The sequence below is a fragment of the Lissotriton vulgaris genome, chromosome 10 (genome assembly GCF_964263255.1).
Source record: "Lissotriton vulgaris chromosome 10, aLisVul1.2, whole genome shotgun sequence".
In the NCBI taxonomy this organism is placed as follows: Eukaryota; Metazoa; Chordata; class Amphibia; order Caudata; family Salamandridae; genus Lissotriton; species Lissotriton vulgaris.
Window position 1 is genome coordinate 1,107,381,753 of NC_141698.1, and position 19,578 is coordinate 1,107,401,330.

The following is a 19,578-nucleotide window of genomic DNA, read 5'->3' on the forward strand; positions in this document are numbered from 1 at the left end:
CTGCGTTCTTCCGTCGAGGAAGGAGATGATCCATTCCAGTGCCTTCTCCTGGATTCCGACGTTGCTGAGGCGCTGCACTAGGGTGCGGTGGCAGACAGTATCGAATGCCGCGGAGAGGTCTAGGAGGATGAGGGCCGCTGTTTCTCCGTGGTCCATCAGGGCTCGGATGTCATCGGTGGCAGCGATGAGGGCGGTCTCGGTGCTGTGGTTGGCTCGGAAGCCAGACTGTGAGGGGTCGAGGGATCCATTCGTCTCGAGGAAGGCGGCCAGCTGTTTGTTGACGTTTTTTTTCTATGAATTTGGCTGGAAACGGGAGGAGCGAGATGGGCCGGTAATTCTTGAGTTCGGTGGGGTCCGCTGTAGGTTTATTGAGTAGGGCGCTGAGTTCGGCGTGTTTCCAGCTCTCCGGGAAGGTGGCGGTGTCGAAGGATGTGTTGATGATGTCCCGCAGGTAGGGTGCAATGACAGCGTCGGCTTTGTTGAAGACGTGGTGAGGGCAGGGGTCGGTTGGAGATCCGGAGTGGATGGAGTTCATCATGCGGACGGTGTCTTCGGTGCTGATCGGAGTCCAGGCGCGGAGGGTGGTGGTGGGGGGCGGTGGTTCGATCGTGGCGTGCGTCGGTTGAGTGCTGAAGCTGTTGTGTATGTTCGCGATCTTGTTGTGGAAGTAGGAGGTGATGGAGTTGCAGAGATCTTGCGATGGGGTGATGTTGTTGTTTCCGGCGTTGGGGTTGGAGAGCTCTTTCACAATGTTGAAGAGTTCCTTGTAGTTGTGTGCGTTGTTGTCCAGCCGGTCCTTGAATGCAGTTTTCTTGGTGGCGCGGATCAGTTGGTGGTGCTTCCGGGTGGCAAGCTTGAGGGTGGTCATGTTGTCCGGTGTTGGTTCCCTTCTCCAGGCTTTCTCGAGGGCTCGGCAGTTCTTCTTGGAGCTCTTGAGTTCGTCGGTGAACCATGGTGCGTTCTTGCTGCCGGGTCTGCTGGGCGGGGTCCTCAGTGGGGCGAGTTCGTCCGCGCAGTTGCTGATCCACTTCGTGAGGTTGTCAGCGGCCTGGCTGGGGTTCGCTGAGCTGGCGGGGGGTGCTGGCTCAGGGAAGCGGCGAGCTGGTCGGCTGTGATCTTGTTCCAGCTTCTTCGTGCAACCTGTTGCTGGTGGTGGTGGATTGTGGTCCTTCTGAAGCTGAAGTGGATGCAGCTGTGGTCCGTCCAGTGGAGTCCGGTGGCGTGGCTGAAGGCGATGTCTTTGCTGGATGAGAAGACGGCGTCGAGTGTGTGTTCGGCGAGGTGGGTGGGGGTGGACACCAGCTGCTTGAGACCGAGGTTGGCGAGGTTGTCGAGCAGGGTGATGGTGTTGCGGTCGTTGTTGTTCTCCAGGTGGAAGTTGATATCTACCAGGAGGATGTAGTCAGCGGAGGGGAGGGCATGCGGGCTGATAAAGTCGGCGATGTCCTCGCTGAATTGAGTGCGTGGTCCCGGGGGTTGGTAGATCAGGGTGCCTCTGAGGGCGGTTTTGGGGTCCGTGTGGATTTGGAATTGCAGGTGTTCGGCGGTTGTCAGGGTGTCGTCGGTGTTGGTCGTGATGCGGATGGTGTCGCTGTAGATGATGGCGATGCCTCCTCCTGTGTTGTTGATGCGGTCCCTTCGGGTGATCTTGTAGCCCTCCGGGATGGCGATGGCGATGTCGGGCGCTGAGGAGTCGTTCAACCAGGTTTCCGTGAGGAAGGCGACGTCAGGGGCTGTGGTGTCGAGGAGGTTCCAGAGTTCGATGGCGTGTCTGTGGACGGAGCGGGTGTTGAGGAGGATGCACTTCAGGTGGTTGCTGCTGGTGTTCGGCTTGGCGGGTGTTGGTGCGGGACAGGTCCGGATGCAGGTGAACTTGCAGGCGTGGCAGCTGAAGGGTCCGTGGGTTCGTCTCGGGGTGGCTCGGTAGCATCCCGGGGGTCGGCCGGTGTTGAGTGCGTTGACGGTGGCGGCGTCGTAGGTCCGGCGGGTGGGCTGGCGTCTGCGGGGTCCTGGGGTAATGGATAATATTAACGTTGACGTACATTAGAGAAGTATTACAAGTCACCAAGATGTCCCATAACAATATAGAGCAACAATGCCAAAGGAAAATTTTGTTTACAAAGTTATGGAACTCTGAGGTGACTTTCAAAATATTTATCAAGTATACAAGGGGGTACATTTTCACATAAAAGATATTCTTAAGACAAACGTAAGACAAAATCCTAATATAAAAATATATATATATATATATATATATATATATATATATATATATATATATATATATATATATATATATATATATATGAAATAACTCCCTTCCACGAAAGAACGGACAGAGGCCAAAGGGGATTTCCAAGGAGAAAGCAGGTTTAATTGGCAAACAAAGCAACGCAGCAATCAGGCGTATGCATTTCGGCGAGTAGCCTTCCTCAGCGCCCTGCGTTGCGTGGTCAGCTTCTCTGAATAGTCCCACAGCTGCACCCCTTCAATTATAGGTCCGAAGGCTCCTCCCCCCAAGCAGGTTCAGCTCGCCTGATGGCTTCCGAAAAAAGTTTGTCGGACTCCAACTCCCAGAGTGCACCATGTGAGTGCTACTGGGCTGGCGGTGTAGGGGAAGCTGGAAAGTCGGCTGGAGCAAAGTCCGGATGGTGCAGGTGGGAGATGAGGCTGCACGCAGGGGTCTGTCAACGTCCCTCCACCCCTCCTTGGGTCCCCTCGGTATATATATATGATGAAAAGCTATGACAATGTTCTCCAACAAGTAGCTCGCGAGCTAGAGGTGGCTCTCCAGCTACTTGTAATTTAGCTTTCCAGTATGGAATACAGCCTACTAAATTTGAAGCTTTCGCTTCGTTGCTTCAATACATATATACCAGTATTAAAAACTGTGTATTCATGATGGAAAGCTAATGTTTTGAGTGAAGTTTTGTGAATTTCACTCATCTCTCCAGTATAATTTGAAAGACAACCAATTATTTTTGCAACACTATACCCTTTATCTTGCACTTTCCTTTTTAAAATCTACATCCTATGTCATAATAAAAGGTATTATTTGAGTAATAACTCATGCATTCGTAGGTAGTCTTCTTATTTTGGTTACAGGGTCATTACATTCTTGCTGTTATGTATGACCCATGGGGATGGTTGAAAAAATTCTAAAATATGTTTTTATAAATACTGCTAAAAACTTTGCTGATGCATTGCGGTAATCACTTCTAGCAGTCTTGACTGGCATTCCTACAAATATAAATCTTGTCTGATGTGGTCAATATTACAGCACTAATAACATTAGTAGCTCAGTAAGATTTTCATTGAACATAAGTAGCTCATACTGAAGTTTGGAGACACAGATGTTTGTAACGTTAAAAACACTTGATATGCGAAGTTACATATAAAAGTGTGAAATTGCTAATTAAGTAGCATTTTTGTCTGTACAAGAAATACATTTTTCTAGACTTCTATTTCTTTAGCCCTTGATTGTAATTTTTTTTGAGATTGGTTCAGTGTCTTTAAATGTCATGTATTTGAGTCAGATACAATAAATGCTAGTAATTAAATATAACTCCATTGATTGAGATTGAATGATGTATTAAATGAACACTAAACAGCATATCTCATAAGATATTGTTGGAAAGCTCAATTAATGACATGAGATAAGATAATCTATTGTAAATTTTACAGTTGGGTGTGTTTTTGTGCTCCCATCATATGTGCATATATCAATGTCTATTTCAAGCATGCGATTTATTTGAGGAGTACCATAAAACAAAAGGAAATATCAATTATTTCCAAACAATGATATTTTTTATCAATATTTAGTATCACATTATAGAAACTTTCCAGTTCGTTTCTTGGTGGAGAGAATTTGAAAAATTAGGAAAAGTGAAGCAAAACATCTCAAGCTTAAAGGTAAATAAATATTAAAGGCTACTTGCCGTTTTTTATAACAAATTAACAAAGTCCTCTTTTGTTTTTTAATTTTTTAATAATGCTTACACTTCATTATGAAGAACTTATTTACAAAGAATTTATTGTTTTACAGTGATTCAGTGTGTTTTTAAAATTTCATAAATTATTTAATGCGTTTTAATGATGAATATTTTGTAATATTTATAATTGCATGCACATGCAGAACAGTAATCACAGTATCCTAGGAAGCAGGTAAATAAATGCATTTTGGATTTAATGTGAATCACTAAGTTTTACTCTAGTTTCAATCAATTATTTAGCTAATATGTGCCAATAGAGATCAGGATTGACTAAATTTGCACATAAATCTCATAATTGTACGACCGGAATAAAAAGTGGTATAACATTTATACTTTTAAATGTAGATTGGGGCAAGCAGACCCATGCTGCTGCACCACTCTGCTTCTGCCTCATTGTTCCCAGTGCTTTTTCATGCCTTTCTATCATTTGTACTGCTTTTATCTTACATTACCCCAACGTTTGCCTTTTTTTAATTGCTTTTACCTTCAACTGAACCATTTTTCTGAGTGCTTTCTCATGCTGTTCTCTTATTTTTCACTGTTTTACTCCTTCTGTTGTCTCTGTGTTTCTGAGAGCTTTATCCGCAAAGTAGCTAGCAACTCCATAGTATAGAGACATTAACGGGTGATTTGCCGGATTGAAACATCCTTATCGATTGATTCATTAATTGATTAACTTCATATAATTGTTGACCTGTTGGGCATCTCTAACGATCTGTAAGTATCTTTTCATAATGGTTCAGATATGTAAATCAAATTTCCATGTTATTCTTAGATTCCAGGTTGACATTGTCCATCATCTTTTAGGAATTAATCCAGAAAAGCTCATCATTCCTTTGCCAAAAAAATCTTGTATATGTTTTATAATTTATGAAAGTAGCATTATGTTGATAACAAACTCGCAAGCATATTGGCGATTATGTATCGCAAACATTTTTAACTTATGAGCAGTTTGAATTAAAGAAATCGAAGATAATGGAAAATGTCTGGTCACTCATGCTATGCGCTGTTGTTTTATGTCATGTTAAGTGTACTTTTAAACCAACATTTCACCCAGTATGGTATACTGGGGCATATGAGCAAGTGGGTCTGGCTGGCTGGTGCCTATGTGAAGAGCTTTAATTTGTATTTCTATATAAATTACAATACGGAGTTGGCAGGCCTCATGTGAAGTAGATTAGGAGCCAGAACGAAGAAGGTGAAGCAAGTGACTTTGGTTCTTCAGATGTGGGTACCAGTGTTGTTCAAAAGGTTGGCTCTGCTGAGTTGTCTACTGGTGGTGTGAAATGTGATACGGACATTGGGGTAAGTGTATACTAGTCAGTGAAGTTTTTTGTATGTATGGGTGACTAATTAGAATAATGTGTGCATATTGGTAGCGGAAAATGTTTCTCCTTTATGTCTGATGGGATGTACGGTGGTCCAGTAATCATGGTAGGAAAATTGTGTTTGCCTATGCCCATAGGAAATGAGGTACATCCAATATCATGTATAGTGTGAGTTAACTGGTGTAGCATTTCACCAAATGGACTTTTTTTTGATCTACCGCGAGGTCTGCTACAATAGTTTCCATGAAACATGAAGAACTTCACAACAAAGCAGGTGCAAAAAGCCAATTGTGCCCTTTGACACTGTGTGTTATATGCCCCCTAATGTCTATATGACTTTTTTAGGTCAGTAAAGCGGGTGTAAAATATTATTTGTTTAGCATTGTTTTCTATTTTCATTTTGTAGGACATTCACAGGGACAGCATAGTTTTTTTTCCTCGAGTTGTTGGCGGAAGTTCACCAGAAACTGGAAACCATTTTATTCTCTGGGTATGCCAAGTTAAATTTACATTGGAATTATTTCAAATCTAAAGAGTTATTGAAAAAGCAGCAGTAAGACTACGAAGTAAACTGATTTTCAAATCTGTACTGATAAACATCATAAGCAGTCACATTGGCACACCACTTTTTTGAGAAAGTGAATTTGTGGGTGCACAAAGTGACACACATCAAAAAGATTTGAGTCACAATAAAAGTTCGAGTGTAAAAAGAAAGTATTCTATCTGGTATTTGAACAGTGGTGCTGTAGTGCAAGTTATGAGCACATACATCTTTTTTGAATAGGTACAATAAGATATGTACTTTGTTCAGCCTTTGCACATGTCAGTGGACAGCCTCTATACTGCAGGGGTGTGCATTTTAAACTTTGTTAGTAAAATCTATGCTTTATTGAAGTAATAACTCATTGATGTTTTTTTTAGTACATTTTAGTTTTTTTTTATTTAATCATCGCTTATTGATATAATGGCTTTGCAAATATATATATAAATGAATGAGTATTCGACAAACATCGTATTGTTTTTTTATTATTACGTTTTGATGTATAGCAATATTTCACTTGATTTTTTGCAGATTTTTAATGGCAAAACACATATAATAAAATTTTTTGATTCCTTGGCCAAATATAAAAGTATTGATGCTAATGACATGAACATCCTTTGGTAAGTATCACCAGCACACCTGTAAAATTATTATTATCAATAATTGTACAATAATAGTATAACCACTGTGGTATATTTATCAGAATTGTTCCGTTGTTTTTTATAATTCAGTAATGTTTTCAAGAACATATGGGATCTTCAACAGTGGAAAATAGAATACCCAATACAATGGAAACAGACAGACAGTGAGAGTTGCGGTGTATTTGTCTGCACTGTAAGTTTACATAAATAACTTTATTAATTGTCTATTATTCATTTCCATGGATACACAACAGCATATTTTTTTCTTCAATTATTAGGCAGCTGATGTTGTCAGTCGGGGTATCTTAATGTCATACGAAGAATTATCTGCAAATAATATGCAGCACCTAAGAAGATACCATGCTTCAAAACTCATGTTGATTCTTCGAAAGCAGGCATGAAAATTTATTCATTAATTAGATAATGAATACTAATAAAATATTTCAATTTTTTCCTAGTGTAATAATACAATTTTTTTAAAGAATTTGGTTAACATCATACATCCAAATTTGATGTGTGTACACATAATATTTATTTCACTGATTATTGTTGAATAAAAAAGCGCATTTTATGTGGCAGGTGAGAAAATGAAATGTTACTTTGTGTAAAATAAATGCAAAGGACATACTATACGTCAGTTGAATGGTGGATATGAGATCATCAACTGTACTCAAGAGTTATAATCATATTTGGTATTGGAATGTCACTTCTTAATTAGGAGAAACTTGCCCCATGCATCAGCTTCTCTTGAGAATAAAATGTCATACTATGTAGCTCTGCATTATTTGTCCTCCTGTTACAATACAATTGATAAACATTATGACTTTTCTTTTCTTTTCAAAACATGCATTGGTTCAACAAAATATGATAGTATTCAAATGCAGCTGAATGTTTAAAGCCATGATGTGAACATATGTCAAATCCACTTATCACAATTTATCAAAGTAAAATGTCAACAAAAATCATTTTTGGATCTAACTGTAGCTCTGTCTGAGTTTGAAGTTGTGGATTGAGTGACAATGATTCTATTGTTACATCAACAGCAGATTTAAAATAAAGTATCATACAAAATAATAAATTCCATTACATTAGGTACAATTATCAAAGTTTTTTAGATGTGTTTAGATTATTTTGTGACATGACTTATCAATTTTATGTTAGTATTTTATGTAGTTACTTGTAAGTTAAATTAGCAATCAATTATTGTTGTTAATGTCTTACCTTTAAAAATTTCATTTTCAAATAAATTATGAAGTACTGTTTTTTTGTTCAAACGCCAATCTTGTCAGTCACAATTTCCTGAGAACGGTTCTTGATATTTTGTTGTGAATTGTTACTCCCATGTCAAAACATTTTATCATGCCAAAATAGAGCACATAGGCATTTATGTCCGCATGTAGTGTGGCACCATATGCTATTGTACTCACTACATTTTTTTACCATTAAAGAGAATAGTTTGTCTTTGGCAGAAAACCATTTCAATGACAGCAAAATAAGAGAAAGTTAAGTGCATGCTTTCATAAGTGCAAACTATGTGAACAAATACCATTGGGGAAAGCAGCGTTACTCATAGTGTAAATCACAGCTATACACTAACCGCACTGAACATAAACATTTAAAAGTATATTGATCTTTTATAGGGCATTAAGAAGGAGAAGGTAGCCCCACTTTCCAAAGAGAGTGGTCTGAAAACCGAACAGTTATTGCAAAAAGAAGAGACTGCAGGAGCAGAGCAAAGTGTTGTCCAAAACAGGGAGACAGGAAAGAGCCTAGTTCGAGGAATCAATGGCACAGAATGCATTGCAGCAAAAGAGATGGTCTGCCTATACCAAGAGAGTACTGATTTAAAAAAAAAGTAAGTTAAGTAACGTCTGTTAATAATATAGCTATATATTATATAAATGTTAGTTTGTGACAGTGACTAGTACTTGTATGTGTACACAAATAAAAACGTGCAATTAAAATAATAATAGTTTTTTACAGGGGAATGTATGCAAGAGAATCTATAGTGATCTTGAATTATGTTATAAATATGTAGCTTCCGTCCTAAGCTGGAAAAAAAAATAAAGCACGCTTCGAATTTTTATTTCCATTTTGTTTATGTTGTTCTGAGTTTTGAGATTTGGAGATAATGTTAACAAGTACCGGGGGCCATATTCACAAGGAGGTTTATCTCTGCTTTTTTGGCTTTAAAAGCCAAGAAAGCGGAGATAAAATTATCTCCCTATTAGCAAGCTGTCGCTAACACCAGTTAGCGACAGCTAATAGGAGATAGCGGCCATCTTCAAACCCGCTTTGCATGTCAGTGATATTTATCACTAATGACATGCAAAGTGGGCGTGCCAAGATGTTAGTGACTGGAAACATCGCTATCTCCTATTACCAACTTTTTGAGATATTAGTGCAAAGCAAGGAATATCTCCAAAAGCGAACACCTTTCCAGGAGCAGTTCTTAGCCATGTTATCCAATGGGAGTTTGATAACATGGCTAAGAGAATTAGCTTGGTAATGCATGAATATCGCTGACTTTTCAGCCATATTCATGCATTGCGGCCATTTTTTATCGCATTTGCGATAAACCTTGGTAATACCAAGGTTTATCTGCGCTAAAAATCGCCGCCGCCCGGCGATACATTTTTTGTCTCTAACCAAGCAATAGCGATAATTATCGCTATTGCTTGTGAATATGCCCCTCAATGCCTGGAAAAGTGATGTAAAAGATGGACATTGTATTTTAAAAATGTTATAGTCACTGTAGTAAATGTGTTCTCAAAATATATTTGCATCAACAGGTCACTATATCCCAAAGAACAAAAACTAGAATGGATAGAGTGCGAAAAGTGCAAACAGTGGTTACATTCAGACTGTGCAGATGTGCCAATTACAGAACAGTTTGTTGACACTCCATTTTATTGCGGATGCCACAAAAAATTTCCAATCGCATTGGACAGGTAAATATACAGTTTAATATTGAATATATGTAATTATTTAACCTGCTTATTGAAATTGAAGGTGCAAAACTATGAGTCACAGTAAACTTGGATTATTGAAAAGGTAGTTTGTACTGCATACCTACACATTTATATTTAATGAATGATTCAAGTGATATCTTTACTGTTCCTATTACCATGTTTGCATGGTGAAATCCATAATAAATGATTAGGTGTAGATATATCTTCCTATATAATTGGACAATACATTGAAGGAAAATATGAGCAATGGAAACTTCGGAAAAGTAAGTAGTGATACTTGAAATTCCCACATTTGAAGTACAATCGAAGTCACCAGTTGAGGTTAAAGAAGAAACATTATGATTAATAGTTGAGGTTTAGAGGTAGGATGTTCTGCGAAAAGTAAAACATGCAAGACGTTGAGGCTAAAAACTGTTAGGTAGGACAATTGCTACATTTAAACAAACTTAAATGTATGCACATAAATTATTTGTCATTCAGCAGCATTCGAGAATTACTCACATGAATCTATAAGTGACATAATTGGTATTGTGTATTCTTAGAAATCTTCTTAGCTTTTAGAAATGTTAGTCAATACTTCACAATAAACAAGTCTTTATGAGATGATTTATTTTCCTTTTATAAAAAAAAGAGCACTATGTAATTCAAAAAAAGGAAAATTTATATTTAAATTTTGTCACATAATTATTGAATTTGTGGTTAAGAAATGCACAAGAAGAATTCCACAAATTCTGAATCTGTTGATGGCATTGATTGTAATGATGTTGAATTTTTAAAATATGATGATAATTGAAAATATTAAAAAAAGATTTTATGGGATAGGCATTATTGTATTAAAAATAATACTGAATAAGTATTACTGTAAAAAGACTCATACATAGACATTAATTATATTCAATGGTTATGTTTTTCAAAATAAAAGGTTAAATTGTCAGACAATCGAATAATATGAATTTATTAATTTGTAGGCTTAAAAAAACCTTGGAAGACAGAAGCATTGTGAATTTACTTACTGAAGATGAGATAAAGGCTAGTATAAGATAATGAGTATTTCTATGATTTTTACATTTTGTTCGTTTAAAACATGTATTCATTAACACCAATGTACTGAAGGGAAATACCTTCAGCAATTATATGTATTATGTTCAAGAGCCATGACATAAAGGAAGGTGGCATGTTGTTTGAAAATTTGTAAAAATGTTGAAAAAAACTTATCTTTATTCATTTCTATCTTCTCTGAAAAAATGTTTTTATTACTTACTTTACTAAGTAATTATGTACCTTCTAGTGATATAGCAACTTTTTTAAAAAAAACCAGTTTACTTAATGACATAGTTTGGTCATATGCATTTTTTAATTAGTTGACAGTGTTCTCTCAATTTAATGTACTCAAACTCATGGTCAGGCTTCCAAATGAGAACCTGGCGATAATTATTAGCGGAACATGTGGATAGGGGTTAAGTATATAGCAATGTAATTGAGTCTTAAAATAAATCGAGGCCTGAGATAATTGAAGAAAAAATTAGTAACTAAATAAGGAAATAATGTGAAGTACTTTGGTGAATATCATAAAAGAGCATGTTTTTGACTCATGAAGTAATAAACAAAATGTACTACAAGACCCAGAGTTAAAAAGGTTTGATGCAAGCCCATGGTCACAAATTACACGTCTATTTAGAATCAATATTTCGTAATATTAATATAGTACTAATAACAATCTATAAAATGCTATTTAGTGTGTTAGCCTTGCACTTTGTATCAGTACATTGAGTGTGACCCACATGTCGATATTTCATTTATGTGCCTACTAAGAGAGTGTCGGGTGGGTTTTCGTTGGGGTGGAGGGTGGGACCGGTTGTGAACGGGGTTTGTTAGTTTGTTCCAGTACATCGACCAAATGAAAAATCGAATTCACTATGTTTCTATATATGCTTGGAGCAACCGCATACATATACCAACGGAATTTACACTGAGATTACATGAATGAAGTTGTATGCTATTACTGCTCTCAAAACTATGCTAATAAACAGATTTAAAAAAAAAAATGCTATTTACAAACATAATTGTCAACTGTAACCTAACCTATTCTTTCCTCTGGGGAGGTCTCTGTCCAACTGCGGAGGGTGCATCAACTGTCATACAGTGTAAATGTATGAGAAATTTGATATATTACTGAATGATTCTATTACGTTGTGTAATCATTAATATAGTAACATACCATGCAGGATGTCTACAAATAGCAACATTTTTAAATTGTAATTAGTATCTGGGTGCCTGGTGAAATTCCATTGATATTCCTTCAACACAGCTTATATAAGCAGTTACTAACTTAGATTGAGTTACAACAAATTTAATATGTGTATATTAAACATAAAAGTGACTCCTACTTAACAGAAAATATAAAGGAGACAATTGGTATATAGTTGCGACCTCCTTGGCTGAGGAGTGAGTGGGGTAAAATTAAACTTACATTTACACCGTCCGGGTCCAGCATATTCTCTGCTCCTGACCCTGGCAGTAACATGAACCAAAATCAGGCAGTCAGAGTCCCTTCAATAAAGCAATCATAGTACTCCAAGCAGCATTTTGATTGTTGCAGATGCCGCCAAGCCAGCGGCTTATAGAGAGGCCATGTTCTACATGCTGCCTTGCAGCATGCATGGAGCAGGACAGAGTGTGCATGACTAGTTTGGGTAGCCCCAGGGGGCTGAAAAAACAGTCTTTGCACATTAAGTATTGCTCAGGCACACCGCTCCTCCCCTTCCTTTTGCAGAGCCCACTCCGCACACCCATCCGCAGGCAAAAATAAATAAATTGATAATAAAACAAAGCTATTACCATTTTATGTTTCTGCTTCTAGAACTGTGTGAAAGCAGTAAGGCAAGACTACTCCTCCCTAGTAGAGGAGCTCCCTCTGTTAAAGTAAGCATACATTTTCATCAGGACTGATACACAAAACCTTTGATATGATTATATGTAGAATGTTTCTGCCAAATACCTGGTTTACTCTTGAGTTACATGTATAAGTTGTCTTACTCCTAACATACTCCATGTGTGTGAAAGTCAAGAGTAACTTAGTTCTTTATTTTTTGAGCTTGTGCTCATATTAAAGAAAGTTGATTTTTTTCAAGTCTTTTCAATAAGTACAATGAAGTAGAGCTGACTGTATTTATAATGTATAGTTGGTTAGTTAAAGACAGCTGACAACAAAACTTTAGGACATTCTCTGCTACTTGCTAAATGATAATACGGTCAAATTTGAGAAACATTGATTTGTCTAATTGTTGATTTGTTTTTTATCGTTAATAGGAACATGCAAACAATATTATAAAGGGTAAAAAGAAATCAAATAGAATGTTCCTTTTTTCAAACCCTACATTTATGCCGAAATTAAAACAAGAATTAAATAGGAGGATGACAATATTCAATGAAAATGATGTGAGTAAAGTATTATCTTTATCAACCACACTTTGTAATTGAATTATTATATGAAACAACGTCGCTAATACCAATACTATAACTATTTTGTATTGCAGGCAAGAAGTCTAACGGAACAAATAAAGAAAGTTCTAAATTTTTCAATAATTAGCCGAAACACATCACTCATGATTGATGTGTTATTACCAGAGGTGAGAGTTTTCGGTAATGAAATGATCACTGCTTTTCTAAATTGTGAATTTAATAAACGAAATAAATAATTTAAAAGTGTGTTTAAAACTTATTTGTGGTTAAGTATAAGAAATATAAGTAAATGCATATAAAATGCAAATAAAAAGTAGTTACATTGTTAGCCCACACAAATGACAAATCTGAGGTGAAGAAGTTGATTTTAAGATGGGAAACGTTAGATTTTATAGCACCTCATGAAATGCAGACGTGTGAATTAAATAACGCATTAACATGTGGATTGAATTGCACCTTCATAAGCATTGTGCAAATTGTTTATATTTGTATTTACTGACAGAAATGTCATAAAATCTACATAAGAAAGTAAGATTAATACAATGAGAAGATATGAACGACTGAAGATGATATAATGGAGAAGGAGACCGCCCGCCATAAAGACGGGGATCCAGTTGGGGGAATTAGGATGTGCCCGCCGCAGTGGCGGGCACACCCTTCAATTGTGCCCGCCGCAGTGGCGGGCACACCCTTCAATTTTAGCATTGTGGCGAGAGGCCTAGCCTGCTCGGGAAGAAGGGGCAGAACTTTACGCAACATGCGAAGCAGCATCATGCACGTGGACGTGATCTTGTTCACGTGCATGTCCAGCTTCAAATAGGGCCAAATATAACCACCAAGTTGCGAGCCGACTCGGCGGCTGACACAGTCTCGGGGAACAACGGGGGCCAGAAGTTCGCCAGGAGAACACGAGGAACCCGGTCCGAGGAGCAGTACAGTACCTCAGTCTTGGTACTGTTAAACTGCAACGAGTTAGAACTGAGCCAGTCAGCTGTGGCTGACATGTATCGATGGAAAGTCTCCAGTGGGACCGCGTTCTTCCCTTCCAGCAAAAAGACCAACTGGGTATCAATCACATAATTAAATGCCGAGATACCAAATGATTTAATTAGTTGGACCAGAGGGCGGAGGTAAAGGTTAAAGAGTATAGGGCTGATGGCAGAGCCCTGTGGCACCCCATGCCCCACTCTCCGCACCTCCGAGCTGAAAGGTGGTAACGCCACCACCTGATGCCGGTTGTCCCTTGCACTTGCCGTGACACCACACTCCTCCAGCCTCCTGATAAGGGTAGGATGGCTGACCGTTTCGAACGCGGCCAACATGTCGAGCAGCACCAAAAAGGCTGCCCGACCACTGTCGACCCGCGACCGCAAGTTGTCAAGCACGGTCACCAGCGCGGATTCCGTCCCATGTGCTGGGCGAAAGCCAAACTGTGCCTCATCAAACCAGATGTTTTCTTCCAGGAAGCCAGACAAAGAGCGGGTCACTAACTTCTCCATGATCTTAATGGGGAAGGGAAGAAAGGAAATGGGTCGGTAATTAGACAAGCAAGCGGGGTCCAAGGTGGATTTCTTAAGGAGAGGTGATACCACTGCCAGTTTCCAGCACTCCGGGAACGTTGCAATATCAAACGACTATAGACAGATGGAGTACAAGGGCTGGAAAAGTTCGTCCTGAAACACCTTCCAAAATTTAGGGGTGAGTGGATCAAGCGGGGAGCCAGATGACACTGTCTGTGCCAGACTACAGAACTCCTCAAAGTAGGGGATGGGAAAGCAGCTCAGCTGGGGTCGACTGGACACAACGTCCGGAGCTCCCAAGCTGAGAGCAAGACCCCTCAGCTGGGATCGACTGGACGAGTCCGCCGGAGATACCAAACTGAGGGCATGACCACTCAGCTGGGGTCGACTGGACGACACATCCGGAACTCCCAAACGGAGGGCAGGGCCACTCAGCCGGGGTCGACGGGGCGGTACGTCCAGAGCTCACAAACTGAGGGCAGGGCCACCCGGCTGGGGTCGACTGGGAGGCAAGTCCGGAGCTCCCAAACCGAGAGCAGGACCACACAGCTGGGGTCGACTGGGCGAGCCGTCCGGAGCTCCCGAACCGGGGGAGGAAGGTACTGGGCTCAGTAAACATTCCAAGATCTTAACGATCTTCTCCTCGAAGGCGCAGGCCAGGGAGTCGCACAAGACCTGCGACGCAGGAACATTATTGACCGTGCATGAAGGATGAGTCAGGTCCCTAACAATTTTAAACAGTGCTTGCAACTTGTTGGAAGCCTGATTCAAGGTGGCTTCCAGATAGGATGCCTTAGCCACCTTAATCTGTGTCTTATATTCCTGCAGGGACTGCCTAAAGATAGCCTTCGCCGAGTCAGAATACTGCTTCCTCCACGCCCTTTCAGCGCATTTGCAGCTAAGGTTTAACTGCCGCAGGGCGTTTGTATACCAGGGGCTCGACCGATTCAGCCTGCCCCTTGACCTACGGAGTGGCGCTACCTTGTCCAAAGAGTTCGAGATGGACTGACACAAGGTGGTATAGCTCTCTTCCACTGAGTCACTCAAACTGAAGTTGCCCGGTAGTAGTCTGGGCAGAGGCGAGGCTTTTAGGAGTCGAGACCAAGGTCTGCCCAACTTAGCCTGTCTAGATCCAGCTTCCACCGAGGAGTGATCCCCCAAATAGAGGGAGAAAGCAACCATCGAGTGATCCATCCAGTATTGACACAAGATGTCATCCACCGACACAAGTTGGGTGTCTGCGAAAACTAGGTCCAGAACGTGGCCCTTCCGATGTGTGGCTGACCGGACCAGCTGTTGCAGCTGGATGTCATTGCAGGCTTGGGACAGAGTGGAAAGCGCACTGTCCAGCGGGCCACCCGACCACAGGTTAAAATCCCCTAAGACCACTAGCTTAGAGGGGGTGTTAGAGAGGTCGTAAATCAGGTCAATGAAGTCAGGGAGGGAAGGTACATTGCCAGGCGGACGGTAGCACAAAACGCCCGAGCAAAAAGTCTTCTCGTGATTTTTAAGAGAAAACCCCATCAATTCAAAGCCCGACACCTCTCTAATCTTAAGCTGGGAGAGAGCTAGCATGTCTCAATAAATTAATCCAATCCCACCACCCCGGTTCTTCACACGAGGGGTATGGTTGATCTTAAACCCTGGAGGCTAGGCCAAAAACCCAGTTCAACCTCACAGTCCTCCCGCGTCCAGGTTTCCGTTAGAACCTGAACATCGAGCCCCGCGGACTCGATGAGGAAGGCGATGTCCGTGTGGTGCTTACAAAGGGACCGGACATTAAGCAGCCCATAGGAGAGGTGACAAGACATCTGAGAGGTGAATCTACATCTGAGATTGCTTTTTATGCATGTATGCTGTCATTGAGCATGGGGCTGTGAAAAAATGCCTTGAAATTTAAGAGGGATAAAACACATCTTCTGACTTAGAACCTTTGTCAATAACTGAAAATAGTAATTGATGCGCTTCTACTTTGAAATGGGCTTCTACACCGGCACTTAATCTGATATAGCACTGTCTTTCTTCATAAAATTTTAGTTGACTTTCTAAAAGCAAGTAAATTTAAATTTAGTGTCCTGTTTTTTCTTTTTGGCTTGCAAACCTGGGTATGAAACATAGTGCTACCATTCTTTCTCAGGTAAACTAATGCAATGCACTACATTTGGCTTCTTTCTTAAATGTTTGGCCCTGTTTGCAACATGTTCAGAAAAGGGCAGTTAAGACTCCACTTGCTGTAAATTGACACAACACGGTCACCCAGACATTGTCCACAGTTTACACTGTCCAGCATTAACTAAGATAAAATCCAAACCAATCTTTAATATCGGCTGATGCCCTGTTACTGGATGTTCCTCAAATTAAGTTTGCGCGTAAGGGAAGGAGATCATTAGCTTTTCAGAACCAACGAGGTATGTAAGACCATTGCACCTGCAGGTTGAGCACAATAACCTACAAATATTTAAGTTTCCGAAAACTGGTATGTTCAAAAAAGTAGTTGTGTCTATAGTCCAAGGCATTCTTTATTGTATATATTTTGTACAAATAGTTTTTCTCTACTAAAAAGGCACAAGCATCTTTCTGAAAAATGTCAAAGTAAAGATTATATACTTTTTTTTGTGACTATTGACAGGTAATTAGTACTAAATTGATGCAAAGAGTTTACATTTATATGTAATATTTTGCAAATATTTATTTAAAACAATTTTTATAAGGTTTACTTACCTGTTCCCAACCTAAAACCCAGGGAATCTAATTTGCATTAGCTATCCGGCAAATGCCAAGTCACTCCTTTGAATTTGAAAAGTGTGAAAACTTCTCACAGTGCAGTAAAAACGGACTTGCATGACCTTTTGTGATTACTGACAATTTTGTTGGTATTATGTTTACAATGGCATAATAAAGTTTAATACAGCTTAAATAAAGGCTTCCCCAAAGTAATTATTGGATAATGGAAGCTTTAAATGCCATATTGTTAGTAATCATGCTATATTTGTGGCCATTTATATCATATTTATGACTAATCTTGGAATAATAATGTCTATGACTGACATGTTGTGAAGGATGTTATCATTATGATGGACATACATTGAAAAGTTGTGTACCTGACAAAACAGTGGACTTTCTTGAATAAAGTAGTCATCTTGAGCATTATTGAATAAAAATCTGGCATGTGAAAAACTAAACCTGGTCAGGCCAAGCAGAAAGTTTTAATGAGATTAGTTCGCATTATGAGAATCACAAGCGGGCAAATAGGGGTTATACTTGAAAAATGTTTCTGAATTAAAAATGTAGTTTACTTTTATGCCAGAACATTATTTAATTTGATGTGTTTAACCGTTATAAGATGTTCATATTAAAAAAGAAATATAATGCATTGTTATTGAAAGGGATGAAAATATGAGTTGGTGTTTAGCCATCTTCTGTGATCAGGTGGCCAATATGAATATATGGGCATGTGGTGCATGAAAATGTGGTTATACACTTATAAGGGTATTGGGAAAGTTTCCAAAAACATAAATGTGAACAAATTATATACCCCTTCTCTTTACAAGACATACCTTAGAATTTGTGATTATTATGATAACTGCCAATAATTCATTACATGTCACCTAAATAGCATTTCATCTAAAACATATATCATTGCATAAAATAATATAAATTAAAATGTGCTATTTAACAGTGTATGCACATTAACCTGAAAGTATGTAGGGTTCGATTATTTAGCCAACGATGGTAAAACATTGAAAATTAAAATAACCAGGCATTTTCCATTCAGAAACACAAAAGGCAAACGGATGTCCTTGTATGTTTAAATTGGGTGTAATCAGACAACTTGTAACAGGTTCAAAACTTTAGGTAGGAAGGGTAATACTAAATATAGAACTGATGAAAGACAACAAAAGATAAGCAATATTTAAAATCTGAAATAGTTGTACATTTAAATGTGTCTTTTCGTATAACATGAAATAAAAATGTTTGCAAGAAAAGAATAAAAATTAAGAAGCTTATCTTATTAGAAAAAGCTAATTTGCAACATTTATTTTGCATGAAAGTTTTGAAAACAGAAAATAAGTGTACACACTTAACACCTGCTTCTTAATACATCTTAAAAATGTATAGTTCTGAAAAATAAAATAAAATAGAAAAGTAATTATTGTATGGAATGTTTATATGGTATGATTACTTTCCATGTAAGCTTATGAAGCTAAAAGTATGTTGCTTTAAAAGTCAATTTTTTCTCTTTGCAGATGACAATCAAAATTCTACAAAAACATGAAGATTTAAATAGATATGAAGCAGAACTTGTACTGATGAGAGGGGACTTCCTAGACTCCAATGCAGATGAAGTAGATGATGTTGAGACATTTGAAAAATTGAAAATGGGCGCACTGAAATAAATTTTTTGAATGATTGCCTTGTTTTTTAAAGTGAAAAATTTAATTGTAATTTTTTGACAAATTGAGTAAATTATTACATGTAACTTTAATAAAAAATTTTTTTTTTAATATTTATTGACTAAAATACAATATGTATAACTGTTTACTGAGGTTCAATTATAAATAAAAGCTTAAAAAGTTGTTCTTTTTAGTAATGAGATAAAAATACTATGAAGATATTGTCTGTGATGCCTATTGTGATTATGCTTCATTTCAACATAGAATATTTATAAACAATTGAAACAAAGAACTTGTAACCATAAACAATAAGAATTGTATTGAACATCATTTTTGATTTGATGAACATAGAAATTAAAATGAATACCAGATTGTGCAATGTTATCATTAGGATTCTACATCAACTACAATTTCATATTATTACTAATTGAAAATACTATTAATTTAGAATGCACTGAATTGCTGTGTATATTTGTTCAAAAAAGCTGGCAAATAAAGCTAATGTCTGACAAAATTAAGAAGAACAACAAATGTAGTGGACTTTATGGAAATAAACAGTGCAGCGTAAAAAAATAACCTGCGATTTATCTTCAGGAGTTTTACATCTTTTGCATTACATATACCCAAAGTCTTACCATATCGGTTACTGTTGGGTGTACTACTCTATACGTTAAACATGCCTCACAGTTAAGATGAGCCTGTGCTCCTATTTTCAATACGATGAAATT

The 19,578-nt window shown here is 38.5% G+C and overlaps 1 protein-coding gene and 1 long non-coding RNA gene across 2 annotated transcripts in view; both read left to right on the forward strand.

The window, feature by feature from the left end:
- The window catches only part of LOC147689399 (vomeronasal type-2 receptor 26-like), a 204,468-nt gene that overhangs the window by 66,337 nt on the left and 118,553 nt on the right, over positions 1–19,578 (forward strand). The window lies entirely within an intron of this gene.
- LOC147689400 (uncharacterized) lies at positions 8,307–18,793 on the forward strand. Its single transcript, XR_015300613.1, has 4 exons — positions 8,307–8,357; positions 9,295–9,453; positions 13,011–13,103; positions 18,704–18,793. It is a non-coding gene; the product is annotated as an uncharacterized LOC147689400 (long non-coding RNA).